We start from the raw sequence: 20,322 nt of genomic DNA, 5'->3' as shown, positions 1-20,322 counted from the left end.
GAGAAACATGGTATTCTTGTCACAATGAAAGACGGAAGGATTCAAGTTGCGGAAAACAATAATGGTTTATTGAAAAACACATGTCAGAGTCACAACAGTCAGGTGATAAATGGTGCCCAGCGTCCGTCTGGAAAAGTAACGCAGCGATGCAAAGAACGGCCAAGATCCCGGTGGCCGAGTCCAGTGAGATCCGGAGACGAAGAAACAGGAACGTGTGGAAATCATTGACCATGAACACGGCAGGCAATCCAAGGATCTGACAGAGAGGGACAGCGTGAAAACATCTAATATAGTGCTGGTAATCATCCGCAGCTGGAGCGAATCAGCCACACCCACACACAAACACAAAACGGAGTGAGGATGACACCGTGAGCCCATGAACCGTGACAGTACTCCTCCCCCTAGGATCTTACCCATTGATTGTAATCATCAATAAGGGAGTGATCCGATATATCCCTGGCCGGGACCCAACTTCTCTCCTCCGGACCGTAATCTTCCCAGTCCACCAAGTATTGAAATCCTCGTCCCCTCTGTCTCAAGTCCAGAATACGATTAACCGAATAAGTGGGTTCCCCATCTATGAGTCGCGGCGGGGGAGGAACCGGAGTAGGCGGATTAAGGCGAGAATGAAAAACGGACTTGATCTTGGACACATGAAGCACGGAATGAATTCTCCTGTACGCAGGAATGTTCTTGGTAGAAAGCCACACCTTTTGACCAACGACGTAATCAGGAGGCCTCGATAGGTGGCGATCAGCCTTAGCCTTGGTGCTCGCCCCCACCCGGAGGGGAGTCTCTCAAGCTCTTGTCCAGGTGCGTTGACACCTCTGGATGAAAGCGTGAGCAGAGGGGACCACGACTTCGGATTCCATACTAGGAAAAAGAGGTGGCCGGTAACCCAAACTACATGGGAAAAGAAGGCGCATGGATGCATCTTGTCATCTGAGGTGGCATGCTGGGATAACACTGCACCTACCTCCACCTCTGATGTGTCAACCTCCACCACAAACTGGCATGTGGGATCAGGGCGCGGAGAAAGAAGCCGCTTCGTTTCGGCTCCCAAAGTTTGGTAAATGCAGCCTCAGGTGCATCTGACCACCTGAATGCCGTCTTGGTGGAGGTCAAGGCAGTCAGAGGAGAGGCTAGTTGGCTGAAATTGCGAATAAAACACCGGTAAAAATTAGCGAACCCAAGAAACCTCTGCAGGGCCTTGCAGGAATCAGGGGTTGGCCAATCTACCACAGCCTTAACCTTGTCAGGATCCATGCGAACCCCCTCGGGCAACACGATGAAACCCCAAAAAGGAACCGACTGTGCATGCAACGCGCATTTCTCCGCCTTGACAAAAAGCCCATTCTCTAACAGCCTCCGGAGTACTCGCCTGACGTGTTGAACGTGTTCCTGGAGAGAAGAAGAAAATATCAATATGTCATCCAGGTAGACATATATGAACTGATCGACCATATCTCTCAACACGTCATTGACAAGTGCATGGAAGACCGCGGGGGAGTTTGAAAGCCCAAAAGGCATAACCAAATATTCAAAATGCCCTCTGGGAGTATTAAACGCAGTCTTCCATTCATCCTCCTCTCTTATGCGGACCAAATGATAGGCGTTTCTTAAATCTAATTTGGTGAAGACGGACGCTCCCTGCAACCTCTGGAACGCTGAAGACATCAACGGCAAAGGATAAGTATTCTTTACTGTGATGTTGTTCAAACCTCAGTAGTCAATACAAGGTCGCAGAGAGCAGTCCTTCTTCGTGACGAAGAAAAAACCTGCCCCCGCTGGAGAAGAGGGGCGGATGATCCCGGTTGCCAGAGAATCAGAAATATATTTCTCCATGGCCTCGCTCTTTGGAACAGAAAGAGAGTATAATCTGCCCTTAGGCGGAGACATACCTGGTACTAAATCTATAGCACAGTCGTAGGGACGATGAGGAGGGAGAGAATCAGCCCTGGACTTACTGAACACTTCCTTCAGGTCGCGGTACTCCTCGGGCATGTTAGACAGGTTCACAGTCTCTTCCTGCAACGAAGAACAAGAGACAGAAAAACCAGCAGACACAAGACAAGAGGCATAGCAATTCTCATTCTACTCGGAGACGTTGTTGCGACCCCAATCCACCCTAGGGTTGTGCTGAGTGAGCCAAGGGTGACCGAACACCACTGGAGCCAGTGGGGAGTTGGTGATGAGAAATTATATCGTTTCTGAATGATTTCCTGAGGTGACGAGGGTGATGGGTACCGTGGAGAGACTGATTTAGGGAAGTGATTGTTTGTTTAAGGCGCTGACTGAGATCTTGTGACGGAGTGAAACCAGGGGAATGTGAAGACGTTGTGCCAGGGAAACATCCAACAGGTTACCCTCGGCTCCAGAGTCTAACAGCGCCACACCGTCGTGTCTTCCGGCCGCCCATTGCATCCTCACCGGAAGGAGGGTGGTAGATGAGGTTTTATTTAGGGACACTCCACCCGACAGTAACCTCAGATCTACTGTCGGGCCTCATCTTTTACTGGGCACTCCGTCAGGAAATGGCCAGCCGCTCCGCAATACAAGCACAAACCCCTCCTTCTCTGGTGGTCTCTCTCCTCCCGGGAGAGTCGAGCTCTACCCACCTGCATGGATTCATCCCCTGGCGAGTGGCGGACCGTATCAACTGTGTCGAGAGAAGGGTATTCCGGAGTAAACCTGCGTCGACCTCGCAGATCGCATTGCTGAAGACGCGCATCCACGTGTAAGGCTAAATCCACAAGATCGTCCAACCTAGTGGGTAGTTCCACCGTATATATCTCCTGATGGATACGATCAGCCCATGCAAGAACATATCCCACTGCGCCTTGTCATTCCACTCACTCTCCGCCGCCAGGGTCCGGAACTGAATGGAATAGTCGGAAACGGATTGCTCCCCCTGGCAGAGATCCACGAGCATGCGCGCCGCCTCACGCCCGACCAGCGCGCGATCGAAAACTCTCCTCATCTCCTGGGAAAGTGAGCGGAACAAAGAACAAGATGGATGGCAATTTTCCCACACCGCCGTACCCCACAATGCTGCCTTCCCTGACAGCAACATCAGCACTAAAGCCACCTTCGATGCCTCCGTGGCAAAAGTCTGTGGCTGGAGGGAGAAAAACGGAACACTTAGTTAGGAACGCTCTGCAGAGGTTCGGGTCTCCGGCGTACACGTCCGGTGTAGGGAGTCTGGGTTCATGCTGAGTGTGGATAACGGGAACTGAGTGAGTCGGCGGTGGGGTTGGCACAACGGGTGATCTTAACAGTTGTACCTGGGTGGTGAGCTCAGACACCTGCGTTACCAACGCCTGTACGGCTCGTCCAGTGTTCAACATGTGCTCCTCCTGTTGATCCATACGAGCGCTGTTCCTCATTAACAGCTCCAGAACCCTGAAAGTCTCCGCTGAATCCATCCTTGGTCAGATCCTTCTGTCACAATGAAAGACGGAAGGATTCAAGCTGCGGAAAACAATAATGGTTTATTGAAAAACACACGTCAGAGTCACAACAGTCAGGTGATGAATGGTGCCCAGTGTCCGTCTGGAAAAGTAACGCAGGTATGCAAAGAACGGCCAAGATCCCGGTGGAGGAGTATAGTGGGTGACTGAGATCCGGAAACAGGAACGTGTGGAAATCATTGACCATGAACACGGCAGGCAATCCAAGGATCTGACAGAGAGGGACAGCCTGAAGACATCTAATATAGGGCTGGTAATGATCCGCAGCTGGAGCTAATCAGCCTCAATCAGCCACACAAACACAAAACGGAGCGAGGATGACACCGTGAGCCCATGAACCGTGACAATTCTGACATATCACTAAGATGTTTTTGAGTTTCTTTTGCTCAACAAGGCTGCATTTATATTCAATTATTACAATTAAATTACAATTTTAAAAAACTGTTTTATATTTAATTAATATATTTTAAAATGTAATTTATGTCTGTGATCAAAGCTGAATTTTCAGCATTACTCCAGTCTTCAGTGTCAAATCACTCTAATATGCTGATTTGCTGCTCAAAAATCATTTCTGATTAACTGTGATGTTTTTTATTTTTCAGGATTATTTGATGAACAGCAAGTTAAAAAAAAAACAGCATGTTTTGTAACATTATAAATGTCTTTGCTGTCGGCATCCATAACCTTATGAGCAGCGCGCCGACATACAGTAAAATAATATTTTAATTTTAAATAATATAAATAAAAACTAAATTTAATTTTAAAAATTCACTCATTAAAATCATTAATTAAAAATTCTGAAGGTAACACAAATATATAAAATAAATGTTTGAAAAGTCAAAATGTTGTTATTTTTGTATTTTGTATTATTTATTATATATATATACATTAGTGCTGTCAAAATTAGCGCGTAAATTAGGCGATTAATTTTTTCAGTTTAACGCTTTAAAATTATTTAACGCCATTAACGCAGGGGTGGAGCTTAGGGTTGGCCACCCCACTCATAACTGCTGTTTCTGTCTGTTTTTTCTTGACAAGAAGTGCATTTATTCAGTCGCAGAACGTCTTTACGATCGCATCAATCCGGAGACGTTTCAGACGCGCGCTCCAGCTTCACTTCAGCGTGAGGCGAGAGTCAAGCAGCGCTATAGCCTGTTTCAATTCATATCAAAGCGCGAAATAAACTACTTGCATGCAATTTCGTGGTCAGTTAAGGCATGAAGTTACCAAAAAGGCGAATAAAGCTGCCTTAAATCTGTGCGTGCAAGTAATATATTAAATTTGAGTTATATTAAGAATGTCTCTGAAATGGTTTTCCAAACTGTCCTGGAGCATCCCAGCACTGTCTCCCTCATCTAACACACCCGATTCAACTCGTCAGCTCATTAATAGAGACTGAAATGGGTCAGAAAAGGTGATGAGAGTTGAGAGAAAATAAGATGCGTGTCAGATCCACGTCATGTTCAGCAGCAGCCAGCAGCTCTTAAAGAAATAGCCAAAACAATATAATAACCAGCTGCTGTGATGTCTGTTCATCAAGAATAAAAGAAAAAAGAGGAAATCAATAACTTTTACATAGCTGTATTTACCTGTATTTAGTGTACAATTTAGCGTTTGATAACTTTATTCAATTTGTGTATATTTCTGCTAAGGGGCACAGGTAGCCTAGCTAAATATGACATTTATTATAATGGGTTTATGTGAAGATTGTTTTAAGTTCACTTAAATTAGAAGTTATTTTTAAAGTCCAATAAATGTTCAAATTGATAGCTCTTAATTATAAAATTATAATGTAATGTTTAATGGCTATAGTCAATTGTTAAATATTAGGGGAGTTTTTTTTATAGGGAAATCAGTATTACTTGGTATCAGCGATACTGGCCTTCAGACATAAAAAAGATGTCATTAAACAAATATTAAAAATATGTTGTTTGTGCATTAATTTGAAGATTGAATGTGAAATTATTGCAATATAAAGGTATATTTAAAGTATATCTAAAAACTTTAATGTTAGGTGGGATTAATCGCGATTAAGTTCAGAAAAATGTGCGATTAATTAGTTAATTTTTTTTAATCATTTGACAGCACTACTATATATATATATAAATAAATATATATATATATATACACACACACACAATCACACACACACATAAGTTTGGTTTTATGTCCATATATATACATTTTTATTAATTAACTAGTTTTTGTTTATTTTTGTTATTTTAGTACTAGATTTTATTTTTATATTTTCTGTTTTTGCCATAATTTCAGAGGAGGAAATTAGATTCATTTCTGCATCTATAAATACTGCAGAAACAGTAAAATATTCATATTAACTTTAAAGCATAAAGTTTATTTGTTTTAATATTTTATAATAGTCTCTGTTTATTTCCAGGTTTAAATAATATTTTAAATACCAGATTTTCGTTGTGGTCTCAGATTTTGGGGCCCCACTGAATATATATATTAGTGCTGTCAATAGATTAAAAAAATTTAATCGCATTAATCACAGTCCTGGATCACGATTAATCGCAAATTTAAAATACTAGGATTTACCTGTAAATGTGTTGAAATAAAGGAATGCATGACAAGTTCAAGGGAAACTTTTTCACTCCTCCGCCAGGTATGACACATAATCCTTATTATTCTTTTGTTTTAATTCAGCCATAATAATTAGCCTTTATACTGGCAATTTACCAAGCCACATCGCTTCAATCCCAGGACACATTTATCAAAAGTATTTCTAAATAAATACAACAAAACATTTTCTTGCGACCTTACATGAAGTATTATGATAAAATGCATTATGAAGAAGAATTGGACTGTTCTGCAGGTGCATTAGAGCTAACATTAGCATCATGATACATAAAACTATTTATGAGATTAATACACTTTTACTCAGAACTCAGTTTAAACCATCATCGAGTGTTTGTCATAACTTCCTTTTGCGATCACGTGCTCACTTTAGATGGCCTCGGTACATTATAAAAGTAGCCCAATAGGGGACTGTATTTTCAAAATAGCCCAATTGTGCGGGAAACCGCGACCCTGGCAACACTGGTTCACTGTTACCCTTATCACATATGAGTACAGATCTCTCGGACACACTCGCTCTCTCTCTCTCTCCGCGTTCGCTTCACTTTTGTCGAGCCCTGCGCCTCATAATCACACAATCCCTGCATACTATACACACTATCTGCCCTAAATAGTATTGAAAATTACTAATATCACATAGAATTTAGGATGGATAGTGTGCATATAGGGACACATATTTCCGCGCTGCCATGACAGCAAAAAGTTGGGGTCAAACCTTTTCAATTAATTAATTTAACAATTAACGATTAATTAATTTGTGTTAAAAAAAATATTAACGCGTTAAAACTTTTAGATTAATCGCATGCGTTAACGCGTTGACAGCCCTAATATATATATATACATATACTTTATTATATGCTATTAAATATTCTTAGAAAATACATTACTATATAATCCTCTTCTCTCAGTATTTCATACGACAGCAGGGACCGATAAATTCAATCTACTCCAAATATAGCTTCACGTAGGAGGGAAGCTTTCAGGAGAGCATAATGGTTTTAAAGCAGAATCATATGCAGTTTGTTTGACTGGCTGTAAATGAAATGCTGGTTCCCTTGTGGGCTGCTAGAAAGATCTCTGTCAGAGGGTGAGAAAAGCTTCTCTTCGTGGTCATGCAAACACTCTACAGCTGCTGCCGACAATTAACTTGAACGTGTGAATATCTGTAATGAGTGCAAAGAAAATCTCATAATCCTCATCTGTTTGAATTAGTCAGATTATTCAAATAAATCAACTCACTGAATCAGTGAGAGCACGTTAATTCTTCAACATCTCACTCGCTTAGTGAATTATAATTCTGTATTTTCTAAACAGTTCATCCAAATGAGGAAAGCACTTATAAACCATGAAACCTAAATCTGTTTCATTACTTGTTCTGGTTGTTCATATAACATGTAGTTAAAAATAACAACAAATGCAATAAATGCAAAATAATATTTTAATTTGAATTCAAAATGTTAAAATTTTAACTTAAATATTCTGATGTTAAATTAGAAATATGTGCCGACTGATTTATTTTGGTTGTACATATAGTTAAAGATAAAAAATTAAAAAATAATTTTTTGCAATTCTTAATATTTAAATGTTTTAAATTACTGAAATATTACCTTAAACATGCTATAAATATGCACATATTCATTACTTTCTGGTTGCTCATATAATATGTAGTTAAAGATGAAAACAATATTAATTTATACATGCTAAATAATATGTTAAATTAGAAATATGTGCCTAGAGATTACTTTTTGGTTGTTCATATAACAGATTTAAAGATCAATAAAATGTCATTTTTGCAATAAATAATGATTTGATTTTTTTATTAAATAAACTTAAACATGCTAAAAAAATAAAATGATTTTAAAAAATGTTAAATTAGAAATATGTGCTTACCGATACTTGTTGGTTGTTCAAATAAAATAGTTAAAAAGTTAAATCAAGAATATGTGCCAATGGATTTCCACCTCTAAACAAAAGTATATTTCAATACTGCATACTTGTTTTTGGCCAAATGACAAAAACTAAAGCAGCGAATAAGTGTTTTTCAGGCATGCACCCAATATCCTCACTTTTATTATATATGCTAGAGCCGTAAGTCTAGCAGAAATGATGAGGGTCACTTTTCCAGAAACAAAAGTATCGGGTTTCAGGTCAAGCATGGAAATAACGGTGTGTGGTGGCCAAAGTCTCCATGATGTTAACAGAAAAGCAGAAGAGGAGGGGAAAAAACCTTCTTACCTTAATGGCAATCACAGTTCAGTCCTGAAACGAGAGAGAGAGGGAGATTTAGAGAGTGAAGAAAACTGCAAACATACAGCGATGGTTTCCTCTCTGCTCCTGAACCCACCTGAGCAGCAGACCGTTTAACTACTCAGGGTCAATGCTTCACAGAAGCAGAAAACTCACGTGGATCATCTCAGACGCAGAGACTGTAATATAGCAACAGAAACTGTATTCAGATCATTTTTCAAAACATGAAGGCACGGTTTATTGATATAGCACATTTTATACACAGTGGCAAATCAAAGTGCTTACATAAAAGTGATTAAAGAAAGAATCATAAAAGGTGCATAATAAAAATAACAATAATAAAGAAATCAAGCAAAAAAGAAAGAATTAATTGTATAAATTGAACAAAGTATAATTTTAGAATATTTAATAATATATTTGTTGACAATTAAGCACAAATTCTCCCCCAAATTTTTATTGCTGTAATGCTAAATAAATAATATAATAATAAACAGTAATAATAATCATAATCGTAATACCCATAACAATAACAAGGAAATAACAGAAATAAATAATTATTTACAAGAATTAATTGCATTAGGTTCGCAAAAAAGTATAATTATAGGATTTTTATAAAGATATTTATTGACAATCTTTCTCTCCAAAAACTAATTGCTGTAATGCAAAATAAAAACATTTAAGAATAAAAAACACTAATAACGACAACAACAATAATTCTGATTGCTGTAAAGCAATGCATGTATATATCTATAGCTATATCTATATATATTAGGGCTGTCAATCATTAAAAATGTAATCGCGATTAATCGCATGATTTTCATGAGTTAACTCACGATTAATCACAACTTAATCGCACATTTTTTATTTGTTCTAAATGTTCCTTAAATTAATAATTTTTAAGTTTTTAATACTCTAATCAACATGGGCATGGACAAATATGGATGCTTTATGCAAATGTATATTTATTATTATTGAAACCATGCCTATAGAGTATGAACACTAGACATGTTTCAAAGGTCATAGATGTTTTTCAAAGAACTTGTTCATGTCTATTAGACACATGAAAAAAGAAATACCAGGTTCCCATTACTTCTCTTTCTTTGCACTGAGCAATTTACTGACACTAACCTGTTTACATTTTTGCAGGACAGGGCAGCTTTTCTTCTAAACATGCAAACATTTACATATTTATTATTACATTTGTTTCCCTCTCTGTGCCCACATACTGTATTTTGATGAAGCTAAATTCTCAATAAAACTGTTTTCATTGGTATATTTTACTGTTTCTGTTGTCAGACAACGGAATGAATATGAAATAGTGACTGAAACGCGATCCATTAAGACAACATAACCAGCTCTCACGCAAGATCTGCACAAAAAAATCATGATAATCGCACCGTCGTCTGATGAAATCAAATACACATAAAATAAAGACAACTGAATTATCTATTTGTTTAACTGAATTAAAGCGATGCTCCTCTCTGCCAGTACCGGTGATTCCAACGCTATCTCACAGTAATTCGTACGAATTAGCCACCTCGTAACATATTCTCAGAAAATAAATAAGGTTTGGGCGCATTTTTGAAGGGAAAAGTCGCTAAATGGGTCTGCAATGTTGCTAAATTGCTAACACTGTGCATTTCCATTTCTCCAACTATGGGTTGGGCCCCGGGGCAAACAGAAAATACGCGCTGCGTTAATCACGCGTTAAAACAAATAGTGCAAGTGCAGTTAAAATCAATTTGCGTTAACTTTGACAGCACTAATATATGTATATATAGGCCTACATATATATATTTTCTCCCTGAAAACTAATTGCTGTAATGCAAAACTAAAATAAATATATTTTTTGAGTGAAATGTGACCCGAAAATGTTTTCATTATCCTTTGATCTGTTTTGTGTGATTAGTTACAGTAGATTTGATAAAGAGCAGAGATAAACCGAATGAAGTGCGTGCGTGTGTGTGTGTGTGTGTGTGTGTGTGCCTATACTTAACCATATTTTGGGGACAAATTTGTACCCAAAAGTGAGGTAAACCTGACAAAATCTCCAAAAACCTCCCTTTGGGGACGTCCTCATGAAACTGGTTTAAAAAGAAACTAAACAGTTTGAAACTAAACTAAAAAGTTTTTTTGAAATTGTAAAAGTGCAGAAAGTCTCCTGTGAGGGCTAAGTTTAGCTGTAGGGTTGGTGTAGGGCAATAGCACACACAGTTTGTAGTATAAAAACCATTATGCCTATGGGATGTCCCCACTTAGATAGTAATAGTAAACATGTGTGTGTGTGTGTGTGTGTGTGTGTGTGTGTGTGTGCACCTGGTATTTATCACGTCCTGGGGACCAAATGTCCCCACAAGGATAGTAATACCAGTAAATCTTAATCTTGTGGGGACATTTTTTGGTCCCCATGAGGAAACAAGCTTATAAATCATACAGCATAAAGTTTTTTGAAAATCTAAAAATGCAGCATGTTTCCTGTGAGGGCTAAGTTTAGGTGTAGGGTTGGTGTAGGACATATACAGATTGTACAGTATAAAAACCATTGCGCCTATGGGATGTCACCATAAAACATGGAAACCCAACTGCGCGTGTGTGTGTGTGTGTGTGTGTGTGTGTGAACTTCTCAAGGGTGCCCACTCTTCACTAATGGAACTGTGGTAGTGAGTTATTCACAGTCTTAATGAGCTGTAATAAAACGCGCGGGTGAGCAGAGCCGAGGGTGTCTCGTTTCAGCAGCCTCCACCAGACGCCCATCATCCACCACAGTCATGCTGCTATCGGGAAATTCCCCACAAAGCACACGCTACACCGTTCTTTGATTACTTCATTCATTAACAGAGTAAACTGAATTGCACCATCACACTCAGGGTGAGCAATTAACGCTGCGACCGCATCCAGGTCACCAGATCCTCTTTCAAATGGACAACAAACCATTAACAAGGACGGCGTGAAGCAAGAAACATATTTTCATAAGTACACAAACACTGAATATGAGTCCTTGGCCGATGCGTTCAATATTATGGTGGTCAGAAACACACAAGGGGTCGACGTTTCCCTCAAATGTCTGTGCCATTAAACCAGATATGTTATTATTCAGGTATAGAAGCTAAGAAGGCCTAAGACTTTCCCTCTAACATCCACCCTGTGATTAATAGCTCATGACAATTTAATGGAGAAACATATAGCCTGGCACCCTGCAGTTACTTTCATAAGTAAATAAGCCCCATTAACACCATATGCTAGCGATGCCACACAAGGCGACTGGCTCGACTTAAACTCAATCACACTCATAAGTCAAAGTGGGAAACATCCTCAAGGTAGCAATTTCAGAGTCACATGAATGCCATAATTCACTATAGCTCTAAAAGAAAAAGCACGGTCAGTTAAACTCCTGCCAGCTGCTCAAAGGCGTTTTGTACTGGAAAAGAAACTATGGGGAACACAGAAATAACTGTTCGCTTAATTACAGCGTTAAGTCTGTCATTTCTTGTCATAGTATAGCAATCACAGTTAATCACGGTGTCTTTATCCTCCTAACACACATTAATTAGATGCAATAAAGTGTGAAATGTCAACAAATTAGTTCTAGAAAATCTGTAATTAGCACATGAGAATAAAAGGTGACTTCTTTTTAAATTATACTTTTATCAGAAAATTGTGTGTATACATTTATATATGTACATTAATTATTATTATATCAATTATTATGTATATGATATTTGTGTGTGTGTGTGTGTTGCATTGAAACAAAATATTCTATAAATGAATAATAATAATAATAATAATAAATAATATATATTATATATGAACATATATAGATATACATTTATATATACATACACACACACAAATGCTTATAATTACATATATTAAATATTATTACATTGCATAACAATCAATAGAATAATACTAAATTATTATTATTATTATTATTATATAAATTATGTTTTTTATACTTAGAATTTTATTTTGTACTTCATATTTTTACTTTATATATAATTTGTGTGTGTATATAATTCTATACAAATATACAATTATAAATATACATAAAATATTATTAAATATTAGTATATATTATATTTATATATTCAATTTGTATATTTTATTTTAATATATTTTTCATTTATTATTTATATATATATATATATAAATATACACACACACATTTTTTTATTTATTTAATAGATAGATAGATAGATAGATAGATAGATAGATAGATAGATAGATAGATAGATAGATAGATAGATAGATAGATAGATAGATAGATAGATAGATAGATAGATCATTCTACCTATATAAAAGTATAAATGAAGGTAACCTTACAATTCAAATAACTATACTACATACTAAAAATGTGTATTATATATAAAAAAATATGTGTATCGTCACAAACTCTGCATCTTCCATTGCAAAGGGGGCTTTGGGTGATATTAGCATTTATGCACACATACAAAAAAGTATGAACACACTATTACTTGCAACAAACTAATTCTATTGATCTAATTCTACACTAAAAATACAGCAGCAAAAATGATAATTGAATGATAATTCTGCTTTAACACCTGAGTTCCTCCCTGATCTGATTTGTTAATGGTAAAAAGTAATTTTTTGGTTAGTGCAGAGACTCCCTGTGCAGCCAGCAGTGAATCACAACCCAGCTGCCCTGGAAGAAGTGGAAACTGAATCATCACTTTTAGGAGAGGAAAAAAAAACAATCACGTAAAACTCATTGCTCAGATTTGATATGCAGCAGTAAATTGGACAAAATTATTCATTTGAGATGAGGGCCTGCTAAATCTATCAGTCTGTTATTCTAAGAGGCACTGAATAATGAAATAAATGTTCACAGCCTCCAGAAAGCAATAAGGCCCAATACCTGATGTTTAAGAAGTTTTTCTTATTTTTTATCACAGCTCACAGCGAGAGATTTAACTGGGGTTTGCACATTGCTTCGAGTTACAAGAGGGGGACATCGGATCATAGTTTACTTTAAGATTATTAACATCAACACATATTGTTTTACCTTCTGTCTGTCTGGTGTGCCTTGAGTCCAATGATCATGTCATCAGAAAGGCTACTGCCAAAATAAAAAATAAAATAAAAAATCAAGGCCAGAATTAATACGAAATAAATGTAGGATTGTGTGTGAGCGCTTTGGTTATCTGTAATACATGTCTTTGCCACCAGAGGGCATCCTAAACTCATACATTTATTAAAAAAAACATTAATTACTGTGTGTGTGTGTGTGTGTGTGTGTGTGTGTGTGTGTGTGTGTGTGTGTGTGTGTGTGTGTGTGCGCACGCATATACTTTAAAAATAATATTATTTAATTACGCAAATAAATAATACTAATAATAATAATGATGAATTATATAATTTATGAATAATTTTGTGTGTGCATATAATTTTAATTATAAGTATACACAACAACATATAGATATTATATTGTTATGTATAATTTAATGTATTATATATATAATATTATATAAAGAATAGTAATAATAACAATAATAATTTTTATTATTACTAATATTATAATTGTATACAAATTCTATATATTTTTTAAATTTATAAATAAAAAAGCCACCAAAAAGATATTTAAAATTAATTACTTTAACTTATTTTATGAATATATAAAAACAAAATAATAAAATATTTGTAATAATAACAATAATACATTATTTTATATACACACACACACTCATACATATACAAATATATATAAATATTGTTTTATATATATAATCCTTTAAGTGAATAACCATTATTATTATTTTTATTATAATATAAATTATATTCTATCTATAGGCCACTAAAAGGCTATTAAAAAACATTATACAAGGTTTGTACTTCCATCAAGCATTTGTTCACATTAATAACCTTAATTATGAGCAATAATCTGTCATGCATCTCCTTCCAAACAGCTCCAAATCTTCCCAATATTTAAACAGCAACGATGCAAATCGTCTACTATCGACGTCTGAATTAGTTTTCTGTTCGCGAGCATCACAGCCGGTTTACACCTACACAACATCTTGACATGCGATGAGTCTGTGCTCAACAATAACACTCGTTTTTCTGCCAGCCGAGAATGTGAGCAGGAGTCAAGCTAAACCAGACACACAGTCTCCAGTAAACTCAGTGGCACAGATTGAGCAGCTCTTCTATAATAGGCAATGGGGATTGTGTGCTTGATTTAGAGAAGGAGTAAAGAATTATTGTTTTATGGCACAGGTTGAGTCGGGCTGATAAACCCTGGAAGTGAACGACAGACTGATGCAGCCCATATGTGATCTGAACAGGTGGCCCGCTGGTTAATGACCTGAGCTGGTAAGTGATAGGTTATAGGTTCAAACCCCATGAGGACTGAACCTGTAATGAATTAGACCAAGACCAGGTGGTCCAAGAACAAAGAACAAATCTAAATGTATCAAAATCATTTCTAATGCCTTAAGTTTTCAGTTTTGTGTAATAAGAAATCTATGCTTTTACTCTTACGAAAATCTAATTAAACATGGTAAACTTTATTTTATCAGTTTACTGTGGATTTCAAATATAAAGACTTCCAGCTTCATTTTCATAATGTCTTGTCTGACTTGATTTGACATATTTTCTAAGCAACTGAATAATTTTACTTACCAGGTATTTATTCATAAATATAAGGTATTAAAAATTACCCAAGTTTTTCTCACTTTCAAAAAGACATTAGGATCTATTTTAATGCTTTATATATCAATTAAGCTATTAAAAGTTGGACTGCTCTCTCTCTCTTTTTTTTTTTTTTTTTACTTATTTGCAATTTTTATTTGAGTTACAAATAGGTGACAAGTGGGTCACAAGAGAGAAACATGTGATTACAATAAATAAATAAAATTAAGTAGATTCAGATAATAACATTTAATATATATATAACCATTTGACTTAACAGTCAAACAAATGTAATAATGTAACTTAATAGAAACCTAGATATTTTCCTAATAATATTTGGACATATTTTTAAAATATTAAGTTTGCCACAGTATGAATTAGGGCTTTATACAAGAAATGACATACATGGGTTTTAAATTTTAGGATTGGTCCCTTGCATGAAGATGAACCTATTATCTATTTGGGGGTTTATAACGCATAAAAGCTTGAAAATCCTAATTTAATCAAATATTAGCTTTTCATCAATGTACAAACCCTCTGAAGGCCAGTTTGGGAAACTCTACTAAAACAACATCCTCACAACAAAGAAAAGTGTCCTGCTCACAAACTATTTTCTGTTATGGCAGAAGATGGCAGTAAAGTCCTGCAAAGATTCTTGTTTCTGTGAGTTTCACATGTTTTCTGTATGGTTTTCTCTAGATCGGCGGATTTGTTTTGACTTCTGAGTTGTTGTAGAGTCAGATATTCTCCTATGACTTTAATTAAAGTTGTCATATGGACGACAAACTCCTAAGCGTTTATGAAGTCCAATATTTATTCTGATTGTGTCGTTTTCACTTACAGTAAATGATTATTTGAGACTCGCTGACTGATGGTCACCTAATTTCTAGGTCTCACACATTAACTAACTTAACACAAGTTTCGGTATAAAGTTATGTTAAAAAATGCTGGTCTGTTTTGTTTAACATAACATAAACATTTTATGTTGATGCTGTGGCCGTGAGTACCCTACAGGTATTTTCAACAATATTTCTGCTGCACTCACTAAATTTACCATCATTGTTTTTGACACAAATAAATACTTTTTAAAATAAAATAAAAAATCAGGTCATTCACATATGAAGATTAAAAAGATGAAGATGAAGACATGTTTATGTGCTTACATTGGAAATTTATAGGCTGCTGGAAGCCTGACACACACAGTGCCCTCCATAAGTATTGGAGCAGTTGAACATAAGGCAGATATAAAAGATTAAAAGCTATTATTTAGTTGGATTTAAATCTGGAGATTGACTTGGGCAATCTAACACTTTCCATTTCTTTGCTCTTATAAATTCCTTGACTGAACTGGCAGGGTGTTTTGGGTCATTGTCCTGATGCAATATGAAGCACTTCCCAATGAATCTGGTGGCATTTTCTTGAATATTGGTATGCAAGATGGTTTTGTACCCTTCCTAATTCATTCTGCTGCTGTCATCATACATTAAGTCATCAGTAAAGTTGAGAGGGCCTGTTCCAGAGACAGCCATGCACGCCCATGCCATGACACCACCTCCACCATGCTTTACAGATGAGGCTGTATGCTTGGGATCACTGCAGTTCCCTTTTCTCTCCACATTTTTTCTTTCCCATCACTTAGATAAAGGTTCATCTTTGTCTCATCGGTCCATAAACACAGTTCCAAAACTCTTCTGTCTCACCTTTGTGCTTTTTTGCAAACTCTTACCTTGCCTTTCTATTTTTGGTGCTGGTCAGAGGTTTGCATCTTGCTGTGTAGCATCTGTAATTCTGTGTCAAAGTCTCCTGAGGACAGTAGATTGTCAGAGCATCACCCCAGCTTTCTGGAAGTTGTTGGTGATTTTACAGACAGGTCTTTTAGGGTTCATTTTCACAGCTTTTATGATTTGTCTGTCATCAACTACTGTTGTTCTCTCAGCCGATCAGGTCGTTGTTGGTTGCTGGTGGTTTCCAAACTCTTGATTTCTCCATGCCCTTTGTTTTTGCTAGAGCTCTAACTGACTTCCTCTTTTCTTTTAGCATCCAAATTGCTTGCTTTTCTCTCAAAGTCAGCTCCCTCATCTTCATCCTGGTTTCTGTGTTTTATCATCGAATGCAAGATTCAGAATACAGGAGTAATGGATATAACTGATACGACACATTCCCTGCTTTTAATATCTGAAGAATTAATGCAACAGGACACAGCTGATCACTTAGAAAGACCTGTGAGGCAACTGCTCCAATACTTATGCTCACATCAGATAGAGGGATGAAACTATAAAAGTGCTGAACTTCTTAGCTGGTGTTGAATCACCTAATAATAAAATGTGACATTCTGTAGTTTTGTCTCATATTCATATTTTAATCATATTTGTAAATGTCTTGACTTCACAGCCAACAGAGCAATTTTGTCTGTACTGTTCAATACTTATGGAGGGGACTGTATGTGAACTATAGGCTGAAAAAATCTAATTTTCTTGAACCTTTTTAGACAAAATATTTTTTTAAATCTAAAAAAAAGTTTGCATTTATGTATTATATTTTGATCCATCAGGCTTTTATGGCTCATTTAGTCTGATACAGTGAGAATATGGAGGAAAACGGCTTAATTTTATTTAGCAGAAATATGAAATTTGGTGCAGATGCAAGATAATATGTCTTGGTAAAAATGCTTAGTTTGATGTTCAAAACATATAATGCAATGCAGAGGTGGACAGTTAAGTACTTTACTTAAGTAAATTTAAAAAGCATCTATAGTTTATCAGAGTGTTTTTTTTTTTTGGAAATACTTAAGAATATTACAAATGTAGTACTTTCTTGTACCCAAGTAAATCTTTGAATTACTTTTACCTGAGTAAAAGTAAGAAAGTAATAGATTTCTAATTTAATTAAGTAGTAAATCATATTTAATATGAAACGTAGTGCATTAAAAAGTACAATATAATGCTTTGGAATGTTGTGAAGTAAACGTTTTCTAAAGAAAAACACTGTGATAAAGTACAGACACTTGAAAAATGTACTTTTAAAGCAGAGTAAAAATCCTTCACTACTGTCCGCTTCTGACTTTCAGTGCAATACGATGATGATTGAGAGATGAACAAATAAACGTACCTCAAAGTCTGATGATTATATTTGATTTTTCTCAAACATTATGTCTGGATAATCAAGCTGCTTCAGTCCAGTAAGTGTTCATCTTGAAATATAAAAGTATTCTTATGTTTACTAAAAATCAGTAAAAATCCATGAAGCACAAGCTGAAGATGAATGTTTGTACAATTGCACTAAAAGACCTTTTACTGGATAAAAACTCTAAACTATCGGTGACAGAAGGCATGTATGTGCAACAGGTTTTTCAGTGAAGTTTTGATCATGTTGATCATTTAGAGGTCTAATAAGACATATAACCGTCTCTGTGCATGTTTACAGTGTGCCCATGATTTGAGTCAGGCGTCTGAAATCAGTGCCTCTGTTATCATACTGTTGACTGACAGCTCAGTGCTGTACTCAGTAATGTACTGTTGTCATTTAGAGATAACTCACTGCCCCCGAAACAGCACGGCTATTATAAATAGCTCCTTTATTGTGACTGTTTCATATTTCAGGCTAAAATTAGATGCGGGACATGTGGCTGGAACTAAACAGGGAAGCATCTTAACATTGCATCTAAATGCAGAGTGATTTCTTCCAGCTATGCAAGGACAGATTTTCATTATGGCTCTCATTACAACGGAGAAACTTAACCTCTTGCCCAACGCCAAATTTAGCATCAACATTACTGCTTCTGTTTACCCTCTGTTTCTCTGTGGATATAACAACCGTGACTCGAGACACATTAAGATGATGTTGTCTGTAAATATTTGCAGCAAATAATTTGCTTCTAATTTGGTATTTGATGCCTGTAATATCAGGGAAGAATATGCTCAACATTTTAAAATTAAATTAAATTAAACAATGAAACAAACATAAATTAAAAAATAAAATAATAAAACATAAAATATAGCATTACTGTGCACTATAGACAAAGTTGTCTATAAACATCGAATGCATTTGCAGCAAATAATTAATTTGCTTGTAATTTGGTATTAGATGTCTGTAATGACAGGACAGGATATTTTCATATTCTTTTCATGTGCAGAAAAATAAAATAAGCAAATAAAGTTAAGTTTAAACATCTACTGTGCTTAATCATGTTTTAATAATAATTGCATAAAAGAACAGCACAGGTTTAATGTAATTCCTATACTATTATAATCTTTGTTAATATTTTGAGATTTTATTTTTATATTTTAAATTTTCCCCCTTTTTTGGTAGTTTTCTTGTGTTTTTGTCATGTCTCTTTTTTTGTAATATGTCTACACAATTTTGTAGTTATTTTTTTAATTTATAATCTTTGTTTTATTTATTCTTTTAAGTTATTTGCCTTGGCAACAAGCTCAAATAAAATACATTCAAGTTTTTGTACTTTATTCTACTTTAGTTAATGTTTATTTTAGTTCAAGTGACAAAAGTATTATTTTTAATGGTTCTAGTTTTAGCTTTAGTTAATTACAATAATCCTGCACTAAAAGCTTTTTTTTGTCTTTAATCATTAACATATGTCAAGCAAGACACTACAAGGTATGAGGCATGATTGCCGCTCCCTCGAACACATATTCATATTTCAAGAGCAATTTTTATCTCATGACCTGATTATTTTTGCGCTGACCTTATGGGATTACGTGTCTTCATTGTTGCATTTTTAGAGTGATATACCGGTGCTGGTCTGCTTGTTAAAGTCTGCAGCTGTTGTCTCCAGAGACGCCCACCGAGGTTTCATATAGAGCCACTTCTGAGTGAAAGTATCTCCAGAGCTCATTCCAAACAGGACGGCCTGAAGTGGGGCACAGAGACGCACAGCAACAGTAACCAGCCAAAACACACTTACTGTATACATGAGGTTTAAAAGTGGAAAGCAGTGACATTGTTTAGGAACAGCATGTCTCATCCTGTTTAGCAGCTTCTGACCAACAACCAGCAGAACATCTCAAACATCTTTACAGGTTCCTTTACGATCACTCAATGACTGCATCAATGGAAGTGAAATGAAGAAATGTATTTTACCTCAACATATCTCCTTTTAAATGCAAATGCATGCTCTTTTAAAGCTCACAGGACGTTGTCAGTTGTTTCTTTTAACACCATGAGCAAATGAGTCAGTTGTTAACATACATTGAGAAGAGCTTTAAAATTAAACATCTGATGAATTTGATGAGAAATGTTCGGAAAACAAAATGATTTGATTTGCTTTAATTTTCATTATTTATTTTTTGTTATTTACAGTTCGCACATTTACCCCCAAATCATCATTGTCATAATGCAACACTAT

The 20,322-nt window shown here is 35.9% G+C and overlaps 1 long non-coding RNA gene across 1 annotated transcript in view; it reads right to left on the bottom strand.

Annotated features, from left to right (window-relative positions):
• Window positions 1-19,834, bottom strand: part of LOC306843669 — a 36,373-nt gene extending 16,539 nt beyond the window's left edge. The window contains exons 1-3 of the long non-coding RNA XR_013781860.1: window positions 19,663-19,834; window positions 8,410-8,491; window positions 8,301-8,324 (exon numbers count right to left, since the gene is read on the bottom strand). This is a non-coding gene — a long non-coding RNA (uncharacterized lncRNA). The remainder of the gene's footprint in view (window positions 1-8,300; window positions 8,325-8,409; window positions 8,492-19,662) is intronic.
• Between the last annotated feature and the right edge of the window lie 488 nt (window positions 19,835-20,322).

Source organism: Barbus barbus (genome assembly GCF_936440315.1).
Source record: "Barbus barbus genome assembly, chromosome: 24".
NCBI lineage: Eukaryota > Metazoa > Chordata > Actinopteri > Cypriniformes > Cyprinidae > Barbus > Barbus barbus.
Note: the sequence above shows the minus strand (reverse complement) of the source record. Positions and strands in the feature narration are given on the sequence as shown.